The following is a 12,332-nucleotide window of genomic DNA, read 5'->3' on the forward strand; positions in this document are numbered from 1 at the left end:
AAGAAATACAGAAGGTCTCAGTATAGTGCTACGGAGTGATCTTCAGGATGTATTAAGTGAAGATATCAAATTATGAAACATTAAGGATATTTGCACTTTTTGTTCTTGACAATGGTCTATATCTTGATCTGGGTTCTAGCTACATGGGGTGTATAAAAATGTAAAACTTCATTGAGCTATATATTTAAGGTCAGGGCACATTACCATATGTATGCTGAATCTCAATTTAAAATTAAAAACAAAAAGATGGGAGCAGATTGAGTAAAGAGTGGGAGAAGAGGAAATGGAAACAGTGAGACTTTTAGCCATGAAGAGGAAGCACTGGAATAGCTGGAATAGAATGTAATGTCAAGGGAGAGTTGTCCTCTCCCTGCTTTCTTCTTTCCTTCCTTTTCATAATGAGGAAAGCTTAAGCGTATGTAAAAGCTGCTGGCTGATAGAAAGACCAGTTGAAAAGTAAGATGGACTCCATATAAGAAAAAAGAAAGTGTAATCAATAGTGTAAGTTCCTTGGAAAATTCACTGGGAAGTGGGGCGGGGGCATGGGAATCAAAATACAAGTAGAGAAGGATCATCCTTTGATAGAAGAGAAACACTTCACCATCCCAACGGGGAAAAGGAGGCTAGAATTAGAGGAGCAGTAGGAAGGTTGAAGGGTTGGCAACATCAGGCAAACTATACTCTGTAAAGGAGCTAGATGAACAGGGCACGCAGGGGGAGTGGAGAGAGGTGGATGTAGAATCCAAAAAGTAGAAAGGGTTTGAAATTGTACTACAGGGAGTAGGAGAGTCAAAGTGAGCTAAATGGAAAATGTCACCTATTAAGGAATGTCAGATATTAAGGGCCTATTTGAAGTTAAGGATCACATGGCTTTCTCCAGCGGGGCTCGAAGGAAGCAGAAAAGCTGGATCCATCCACAGCTGGGTTTTGCCAGATGGGAAGAACGAAGAGATAAGGGGGTTTAGATTATTGGCCACACAGTTCACTAAAATGATGAATCATTCGGTCTAAGGGGGATAAGCAGAGGAGTAAAGGAAGCAGAGGGCTAAATGATTACAAGTAAACAGAAGGCTCGAAGGACTGGAGTTTCATTGAGGTTGGGATGTGGTTGGAACGGGACTGGTTGAAACCTGAGAGTCAGTGTTTCTTAAAGTGTGTTCTAAAGAATATTACCAGATAAATGGCTCATGCACTAATAATGCATCATTAAGATTCTGAGGCATTTTGCAACACAGAAACCTGTACTGTGTTTAATCAAGCACTCCCTGAATCCTTAAATTACCAAGCCTTTTTCAGTGTAACTTCTATTAACATTCTTCTAAACTAGTGTTCTTCCAAACATCCTTCAGCAACTCTTCTTTGTATGTCACACGCTGAAACTCTTACATTAATGGGGTGAAATGAATAATTATCACAGCATGTGATCATTATTTTTATCTCTGCTTTAATGTATTTCAATGTGAAAAGATTATTTTCCTATTAAAAGTATGTATAAGAGTACGACATATTTTTAAAAGGTTAAAGGGGATTTGGCTCATGAGGATAATACTGTTAGGTTTACTTTATTCTGCTATGAAGGTAAATAAAAGACAACACTATTGTGTTGGATAATTAGAGTCTGGATTTAACCACTAAGGTTATTATCTTCATCTGCATTAATAAGCCTCACTTTGACCATTGAACAGCCTTCTGTTAAAGCTAATTACATCTCAGTTGTAGAAAAGACATTGAATATAATAAAGGTCCTGATGTAATCACATCAAACATGTATTTCTATTCTTTAAACCTCATAATAAGATTTCTACCGTATATACTAAAAGGAATAAAGAATAGCCATTAAATGTTGATAAACAGAAAAAGTCTCCATTTCCTTTTACTCATTTCTCAGACATTTAAGAACAATAAAAAAGTAGGTATCTAGTGTAAACTGACTGCATGTTTTCATTGCCCAATCCTGAAGGAGGATTATACTTGCCTACTTCCTTGACGTTAGTTTTGGCCAATGAAGGTGAATGGAAGTGACAAGAGTTACAAGTAGAAGCTATAAAAACCAGTGTGTGGTTCACCATGACCTGTTTCCTTCTGCCACAAGACTAGCAATGTTCTGGATAGAGGCCACTCTGTCAGCCTGATTCCCTAGATAAAGGTGACGCAGAGCAGAGCTTCAGGACACGTGGCATGAGCAAGAAATATCGAGAGTAGGGGATTATTTGTTACCACAGCATAACCCAATTTATGCTGACTAATATAGAAATCACTTTTCCCTCTATTCGTTTCCTCAAACTGGCAACTGTTATGAACAGAAATAAAAGTAATCACCAGAAGCATAAAACTTCTTCTATGGAATGTTTGAAACATTGGTGGCAAATTGGCTTCATCTCTCATGCCAGCTCTAATGGACTCATAACAACAGTTTGAATCAACACTGTGGTGAAGGAATTTGAAGCCATGTCCTCGCCCAGAAGAAAAGAATGCTGTATTTATTAGCATGTCTTCCAGAAGACAGAGGTGTAATAAACCGTCTATCCCTGGCCTGTAAGGCACAAACTATGCTCACTATCATTTCTGTTTTTTCTCATTTGAGCAGGAGGCATTGCTTTTTTAATGAACCCAGAAATAAACAGAAGATAGTTCAGTAAACTATTTAGATCAATAAATAATTTCATTTTATTTGCTGATGAAAGGAAAAAACAAAATGTTTCTATCAGAGTTGATCACAGAATTCCTCTTCAGGCAGAGACTGTCTTTTTAGAAACATCTTAAATGAAATTTTTAGTTAGACAGGAAAATAGTCAAACCGGTTTGCATCAGAAATTTACAGTAATTGTTGGAGTTGTCTCTGAATGAACTAGGAAGAAGCAGGGAGAGGACCAAGAAGAGGGTCAAAGGGTCCAGCAACATGACAGGAGGCCGGGGAAAGAGGTGACCCCAAGAAGTTCCCCAGAGGACAGAATGGCTGAGGGATTTTGAAAACAGATTGTTAAATACTCAGTTGCAAATGTTTTACTTTTCTGTCCTTCAGTGTAACATCACTAGCCCCTCCAACACACACACACACACACACACACACACACACACACACACACACACACACTCCATTGCCCAAATTTTCAGTAAAGTCTGCAGCACATACACAGCCCTGAATTGCAGCACTCTGTGACTGATGGTTTGTAAGGAGTCCAGTAAGTAGATACTATATGCAAAATAAACAGGGTATGTAGGAGGCAGAACCCAGAGTGGAGACCATGAAAGCAGTAGCAGCAGAGCCTAGCAGCAGAAGAATCACGGGCTCCTTCCTTATGCCTCACCAGCAAGAATTCTCAGAGTTATTGGGAACATATCTGGCCTATCTCTAAAAAATGAAGATTTGAGACACTTTTTGCTAAATCATAAAGGACCAGATGAGCTCAGCAAGCTGGGAAAGTTAGAAATATTTAATGGCTGACATCTGGCCCACACGACTAATGATGGCGAGTGAGTGTCTCCGGCTTATACTGTCAATGAGTGGTATATAAGTCAGGAGCGGTTAAAAAGAAATGTCTCACTGCAGCAACCCTAAAAAAAGCAATCCCCACAACAGTCCAGGCTGCTCTGTCCTTGGCCTAATGCTCATTATCCTCTCACAGCGATAATGAGTTTGCTGCTTCGTGGGCTTTAAAGGTAAGGGGAGAGATGAGCTTGTTTTAATGCCTGCTGACTCATAAGACACAGGGGCCCTGGCCTGCCTCTGATGCGATGTGTGCATTTGAGTCAGGAACGATTCCCATTTCCTCTCCAGCAAAGAAAGGTTGCTAAGAAAGGCCAGCTAAGCATCCAGAGATGGAAACCTAAGAACTTTGTCTCTGTCATCAGGGAGGGGGTGGGAAGAAGGAAGGAGAAGGTACATTGCCTCATAGCCCTCGCCTTTTAGCTCATCTTGCAAGCAGGCTATTGCTACAAAGCATTGGAGCTGCTGCTGATCCCTATTAGGGATGAATTACTCTAAGCATAACTAGTGTTTGTAAAAGGCTGCCACGTTAGGCATTAACTGGACGCAAAAGTGAATCAACAGCCTTCTACTTCTTCAATCCAGAAGGGAGTATAAATGATGAAATATAGTATAAGGTTAAATGAAATACAGGCCAAATGGGCTAAAGTGACATGATACAGGTATTCAGAAGAAAAACTTGCATTAGCTATTTCTTGGGAGATCAAAGAGAGTAGAAGCCTGCATCTGAAGGCTAGAAAGAATTTCCAGGGACAGAAAATCTATAAATGATATTTCCAGCTAAGGGAACTGTAGGAGCATTGATAACTTAGTATTTTTTCAGAGCCTGAAAGTGTAGTTTCGAAACTGACGATGAAGAGGTTTTATATTTTTTTGTTGTTGCTGTTGCTTTTTAAATTTTAATTTTATGCTCTGGAATTTCTACTTTATTCTAAACACAGTGGGGAAAGCAAGGCAGATTTAGCAAGGTAATCTGTGTTCTAGAAATGTATCTGCAATTTACAGACTCGATCACTAATTAACACCATTGTTGCATGTCTAGCACTCTGCCAGGCACCATAGGACCAAGGGGAAGACCACAGTTCTTACTCTAAGAGGCTAAAATCAATTAAAGGGATAATGCACAGATCTCAAATCAGAAAGAAAGCTGGGGGAAAGCTTTGATAATGGGCTAGAGGAATTCAGAAAAAGAAAGTCAATCAGAAGAGACTTAATGGAGGAAATGAGCTGGGGCTGAGCCATGAACAGAGTTTAGGGCTAATTGAAGAAAGACGGGAGAATTACGTTCTGGGATTGCACATGAGGAAGGTAAGGCAAAAGCAGCATTAACGAAGGCTGGTTAGGGCTGTGGGTTTGAGGTCCTAAGGATACTCGCCAGAGGCAGAAACCAGAAGGTATGAACCAAGGCCCTAACCTCATGAGTTTTGCAGACAGGATAACACACCCACAATAGGTATCAAAGCTATTTCCTTTCCCCAAACCACTGTAAAGACCAAGGCTACGTAAGAGGACTCTTTGTATTCACTCTTTCCAATACCAACCAAACCAAGAGATGCAACCAGGAAACTGCAAACTGCAATCTGATGCCAAAACGCACTTTGTTTCTTTGGGAAAAAGCACAAGTTCATCAGCCTGCAAAGTCCTCAAACGTTCTTGAAGCTGATGTCTGGGAAATTCTAGGTCAGTGCCTGGGCTCTAGGAGGGACCAGAGAAGAAATGTCCGTATAGAATAGGGGCACGAAGTCAAAAATCAGCATGCATCAGGCAAATCCTGCACTTATGCAAAAATAAAAACAAAAATAAAACCAACAAAAAACAAAAACATCAGAATTAGTAGCACTGACAAAAAATAATCTCCTATGTATAAGGTGGTGTGATATCTGGGAAAGTCCCAGAGTTGAATCCTGCCATATGACCTAATTGTTTTGAGCTTCAATTTTCTCATCTGTAATATGAAGATAACAGCACTTGCCTCACAGTTCTAGCATGAAGATGGAATGAGATAATATATGCAAAGCACCTCATATGATAACTGGCATTGACTAAGCCTTGGGTAAACACTGGTTCCTCTTCTTTTCCTCCTATTAGTCTCATATTATAAAGCCAGATCAAGAGGGTTGGTGTGATTTTTGAGAAACTAACCAAAAGAATATGATGCTAAGGAGGCTTGAAGCCTCTGACCACATTAAAGGTCTCCCGGGCTTTGGCAACATCCTACTTCTGACATGGCTCTAAGATTTGCATCTGTACTAGATGTCACAGCTTGATCGATGGTGCCTTTATGTAACACTTAGCATCAAATGTTAAGATAGGATCTATAATAGGATGCTAGAGTGAGGCCAGCACAGAAGCCCTGAAACACTGACTCCTGTCTCCAGCTCAGGCAGGAAAGGAACCAAGAAGTAACTGAGGGTACTGAAACGGTTTCCAAGGGTTTAGCTCACATAGAAGGAACAGGGGCAGAGAAGGCAAAAGAGACACTCCTAAGATTAGTAAAGTCCTCAACGTAGAGCTTGGCTTGGCTGCCAAAAATCCAGAACGAGTTAATAATTCAACTTGATAGGCAGCCAGACTTAAGGTAGCTCATTTCAAGTGTGGATGTTATACAGCCCAGAAGACAAAGACACATAAAACAGTAACAGGTAAAATGTGAGTCGAGCTACTTAGCAAGTCAGACTGAGAATCTATCGATTGCCAAGTCTCAGATTCTTACAAGATACTTTTCCTCTGTCCCCTCTTTTCATTCCCATTGCCCTTGCCCTAACTCCGGCACATATTACCTCCTGCCAGCTCAGGGACACCTTACTTTTCTAAATATACAATTCTCATCGAGTTCTTCATGGCTCATCAAATAAAATCTCGATTTCCTAACCTGACTTTCAAAGCCCTCCATAATATGACCCCTGTGTTAAACAGCCTGTTCTCTTTCAGGACCCTTATGCTTCAGCCAAAACAAAAAAGATACATTTAAACCTCGGTATTTTTCCATTTCAATGTCTTTGCCTGAGGTCTTGTTTCCCAGTGATTCTCACATACCCTTTGTACATGTTTCCCAGGACTGCCATAACAAATTAGCACAACTTGGGTGGCTTAAAACAACAGGGATTTATCCTTTCACAGTCCTGGAACCCACAAGTCCAAAATCCAGGTATTAGCAGTGTTGGTTTTTTTAGGAGGCTCTCAAGGAGAATTTGTTCCACCCCTCTCTCTTAGCTTCTGATGCCTGCAAATAATCCTTGTCATTCCTTGGTTTAGGTCTGCGAATCTCTGCCTGCGTCTTCACATGCCTTTTTCTCTCTGTGCTTCTGTATCTCAAGTCTCCCTCTGCCTTTCTCTTAGAAGGACACCTCTCATTGGATTTAGGGCCCACCATAAACCCAAAATGATCTCATCTCGAGAGCCTTACCTTAATTACATCTACAAAGACCCTTTTTCCAAATAAGGTCACATGCACAGGTTCTAGGTAGATAAGCCTTTGGAGGAAGCTATAATTCAACCTCCTACATTCTTCAAGACTTTGCTGTACTGCTGCCTCCTCTGTGAAGTATGCCTGATGTCTATCCACCGAAAGTAATCTTTCCCACCTATAAACTACCAAGACGTTTAGCGGAATTCTACTTGGTGTTACTGTGTGTTTGTATACAGGACTTATATTTGAGTGAATTACCTAACTTCCACTGGCGTCGGTTTTCTCATCTTTGAAACTGAGATGATAATTACATCTATTTATAGCATTGTTTTGATAAAAATCAGTTTTAAGGGACTTAAAACAGTGCCTGGACATAGTAAGTCATTAGCGAGTGATATTATTATCATTCTTTATTATTGTTGTTGTTACTACTTTCCCTGCTATTTTGCAAGTTTCTTATTGACAGGCATCTCTGAATCCTCTGTGATATCTAAGGAGTATCTGAACAATCATGGATGAGTGAGCATGTGAGGGAGAAAATGACATGAATTTTCTTGAAATAAAATAGTCAACACAGAGACATGTTGAGAAGTGTTGTAAAGAGAGTGAGCCCTCTATCCAACTCTCTCAGTGAAGTGCACAGGTTTTCCCCAAAGATAGAGAATGTCTTCTTAGTCATTCCTGATATTTCTTTAAAAAAAAAAAAAAATTCTCCCAGCAGTTAATCTCTTTGACTCACAAGAAGCACAACTTGGAGATTTGCCACTCTGTAGTCCTTCTGAGTAGGTATAGCATATCCAAAGGAGAATTCATTTTCATAAAGAACATCATTTGTGGATTTGTCATCATGTTAATTATATCCCATTATTCTCTTTGTACCTCTTAGCACCAACTTGACTCTGAAATAGAAAGGAAAAAAGGGGTAGAGGAGAGGGCTGACTCCTGGTTTAAGGGAAGAGTGACTCAGTGGCCCTGGGGAGCCTCTCTCAGGAACTGGGTAGGTGTGCTGACTCACCCTGGCCTCCGCCCAAAAGTTGCTCCCTCAAGGGCCTCTCAGGAATCATAGAAGATTTTAGTGGTACTTCTGGTTCTTCTCTATACATGCCATAATCTCCCCTTATAGGATCCCATGGGATATTTTATAAAGTTGTCTTCTAAAGGGCCACATCTCTTGATGGATAGTTCTATCCTTTGTTTTAGAATACTCTGAAATTTTCTAAAAAGATTTTCACTGTTAGAAATGAGAGCTGGTAGTCATTCCCACTTGGCTGCAGATAATATTCCTAGCAAACCTGCCTCCACTAACAGGACTCTCACTATGTGCCAGGCTCTGTATTAAGTGCTCTACTGATTATCTTATGTGACTCTTATCACAGCTGTAGGAGAGATCTATAATTAGTTCCATTTCACAAGGGAGAGAGTTAAGGCTTACAGATATGAAATTGCTTGCCTAAAATCACAATCCTTTTGCACGATTAAGCAAATATTCAAACTGAAATCCAACTCCCACACTCAGGCTCGTAACCACTGTACCACTGCCTCCTATATGCATCCACACAGTGGGAAAAGCAGATCTTTTCTCTCCACACTACAAAAATGAGGTGCACTTGATATCGAAGTAGTGAATAAAAATAATAGTCTTCTTCCTACATTTCCCAGGTTAGAAATATTGAGGCAGACCCTTCACAGATGGGTAAACTGCTAGTTTACGTAATTTTGCATAATAAATACAAAGGTGTTTCAAGTCTCCAGAGACTGTTCATCAGAATTAAATTTTTAAATGTAAATTCTTGGGGAGGAACAATGGTGTTGGAGAGTCATTCCCAATTTAACTCTACACAGCATGCAAGTGCAGGCATGTACAAAGATTCATATTTTAGCAAGGCGTGTACTAAGTGGAGTTCAGTGAGGAGACAGAAGCTGAAATTCTTATATGTACTTTCACAAGCAAATATTATAAGCTTTAATCTGCTGTGTGTGGCAGGGCACAGGTATCTGTCACGGGGATCAGACTTCCCAGGGTGTTCAGTTTGGATGATAGCAAAGCAACTCTCTCCTGCACAGAATCGGTGCTGATTGATTTGGTTCTGTTTCCATGTAACAATGCCAAAACTATGCTCATAAATAATGCTTCCTATTTGTAATATGCTTTAAAAATAATGTATTCTTTATTATAGAAACTCTCTGATGGTAGATGTCCATACAGGAAGAAAATAATAGAGATTTAGTCAAAAAGACAAAGAACTTGTGAAATTTTCACTCTTGTCTTTAATTTTACATGAAATTGAGCCATTTTCCCAGGAAAATTAAAATACAGCAAGTCTTCTTTACATCCAGCATACAGTACCACTTGAGAAGGAAAGAGGTAACATTATCGGGGAGGCACTGTGATGCCATGACCATTCAAGATTTCCAACAGACTGGGATTGTTGAGCCAAGGCTATGGCAACTAAGAAGGTTATTTTCAACATGGCTTCTGTGCCTCCTCGATTAAGCCATTACATGGGCTCCTTCCCAGAGGCTGACGTTTATGCTCCATAACCACTGAAAAGGAGAAGGATGAGTTATTGTGGGTTATTTTTATTTCAAACGATTACTGAAAGGACAAGAATTCATCAAATTTTTATCTAGACGAAACCTTCAAGCAAATCCACCTCCATATTCTTGCATGTGAAATCCCCGTCAGGAAACTGACAGCTCAATGTAGAGATTAATCACAATGAATGTCCATGTCTCCTAAGAGAAGGAGAAGGCTGAATCTAGAAAAATTGCCATCAGATTTAAAAATATCCTCTCCTAATGTGGCCTCAAGAAACCTAATCACATTTACGCATATTCTTGTTTTTCAGCTTTTTCCTAGGCAACAAAATTGACCCCCACATAAAGTACCAATCAAGGTAGTATAAATGTGGATTACTCCACGAGCACTTTTGACTGGTTTAGCCACCATAATTTGAATATCCTTGTATAATTATGTCCAAATATATTTGCTTTGATTGGTACAGTGATTAATCCTATTTATTTGTGGAAGAAGCCCCTCATCTTCTGCCACAGAGAAATAGTCACTTTTTATTTTAACATCTAAGGGATGCATGGACTACTTTGTACTCTGGCTCTAAAAGTTGTTTGCTCCCTAAACCAGAAGATATTCCCTTCAGGAAGGGTAGAGAGCGCCCCCTAGTGAAATAATATTTCACAACATTGTTCAACTCGGAAGCTCCATATCAGCTTTTCTTGCCAGAGAATTTCTGGCCCCAATATTGGGATGATTGCATTTTAGAGGCTGAGGCCCACTGCCTAGGGCTTACGAGTTTTTCAAGGGCCAATGATGTTTGAAAGCTGAAAAAAATCTACTGGCTCCAAAATATTTTTTAATTCCCAAACTGAAATTAGTAATTTGATCAAATGTCTACAAAATTTGACATACCAACTAGTCATAAGCAATCCAACTCTTAGTTATATATAAATTATATTTAATGTGGGCTGAGGTTAATTTTAATATTTTCTATGATGAGAGCCAGAGCCTCTTAAAATAGGAGTAAGGGTCTATTTTCCATAGAGCTGACCTCTCTTAAAAACTGTCCATGACCATTGACATGGTCCATCTACATCTTGACATTGCTTTATTAAAGACATTAAAAACAACACTTTATATGTACAAAGTACTTGGTAAAAGTTTACATGTACTCCCATCCAATTCATTTCATCTTTACAATAATAAATTAAGAAAGAATGAATGAATTTTTTTTGGCCAAAGTACAAAGTATTACAAATTCTGAAGGAAAAAAAATCAGAATCAAAACAGGTTAACGAGCACAGTTAAAATAAAAACAAACTTCTAATTTGAAATGGCTTATGTATACTTTGATGGGGGACAACACGTGGCATGTGGCTCCAGAGTCAGATACTCTGATTAGGAGCTGCGTGACCTGGGACAAGTTACTTAACTTCTTTGTGCCGCAGTATTCTCAAGCGTAAAATGGGGATAAAAGGATATTTACCTCACAAGGTTGTGTGATGTTTAAATGAGTTCATACATACGAAACACTCAGAATAATGCTTGGCACATAGTAAGAGTTCAATGAATGCTAGCAATTAATTATTATTCAATCAAACCATATCAATCTTCGATTTTCAGAAATAGAACAATTGAAGATTTTAGATAAATTAACTCTCATCAGTTCAACTGAAAACATCTGCAAAAACAGTCATTCGTCTTTTTTTTTGAAACTTTTTACTTGGAAAATTTCAAACTCAGAAAATTTACAAAAATCAAAATAGTACAAGGAATGCTTGCGGATCCTTTACCCAAATTTGCTTATTGTTAACATATTATCCATTTGCTTTATCACTTGCACCACAAATCACTGCAAATCCATATCTCCACTTTTTATTCATAATTTATGATATATTTCTTTTCTATTTCTGAGTAACAAATTATCACAAATTTGGTGCTTAAAAACAACACCTATTTAGAAGCTCATAGTTGTATATATCAGAAGTTTGGGCACAGCTGACTGAGTTCTCTGCTCAGGATTTACAAGGCTGAAATGAAGATATTAGCCAGGCTAAGCTTCTTTCTGAGACTTCTTTCTTGGAGATCGGTTTCTTTGCTGGTTGTCAAATGTGGGCCACTCTCAGCTCCTGCAGGCCACCCACTTTCCTTGAAACATGGCTCCATCTGCCTCCAAAGCCAGAAATGCAAAATTTCCCTCATGGTCAATCCTTCTCAAGTTTTGAATCTTCCTCCTAAGTGCCCAGTTCCTTTTAAGGGCTCACCTGATTAGGCCTGGCTCACCCAGGATAATCTATCTCTCTTTCTTAATGTCAACTGATTTGGAACCTTAATTTCTGCAAAATCCCTTTACAGCAGCACCTAGATTCGTGTATGAATAACTAGGAGAAGGTGTATATGCATCAGGGGGCAGGAATTTGGGGGACCATCTCAGAATTCCACCTACCACATATGATGAGATACTTCATTAGTCTATGTCTTAGCTTTCTAGGAATGCCATAGCAAAATGCCACAGACTAAATGGCTTAAACAATAGAAATTTATTTTCTCACAGTTCTGGAGGCTAGAAGTCCAAGTTCCTTTTCCTCTGTGTATACCCATCCATGGTCTTTTGCTTTCTCTCTCTCTCTCTTTCTCTAATAAGGACACCAGTCATATTGGATTAGGGCTTCAGTGTATAAATTTGGGGAGGTGCACATAATTCAGTCTATAACAGTCTAATAACAAAACTAAGAGCTAATATTTGAGCTAGTAGGTAGGTACAATGCTAAACATTTTTTGTAGGCTATCTCATTAACATAAATCATTAAATTATATAACATTATAAAAATAATATAAAATTCCAGCTTTATCAAAATATTTCCTATTCTTGATTAGAAATTCTATAAGATTTTTATTGTGATCTCATTCTTAGAGTAATC

The sequence above is a fragment of the Pteropus medius genome, unplaced genomic scaffold (assembly GCF_902729225.1).
Source record: "Pteropus medius unplaced genomic scaffold, Ma_sr-lr_union100, whole genome shotgun sequence".
NCBI lineage: Eukaryota > Metazoa > Chordata > Mammalia > Chiroptera > Pteropodidae > Pteropus > Pteropus medius.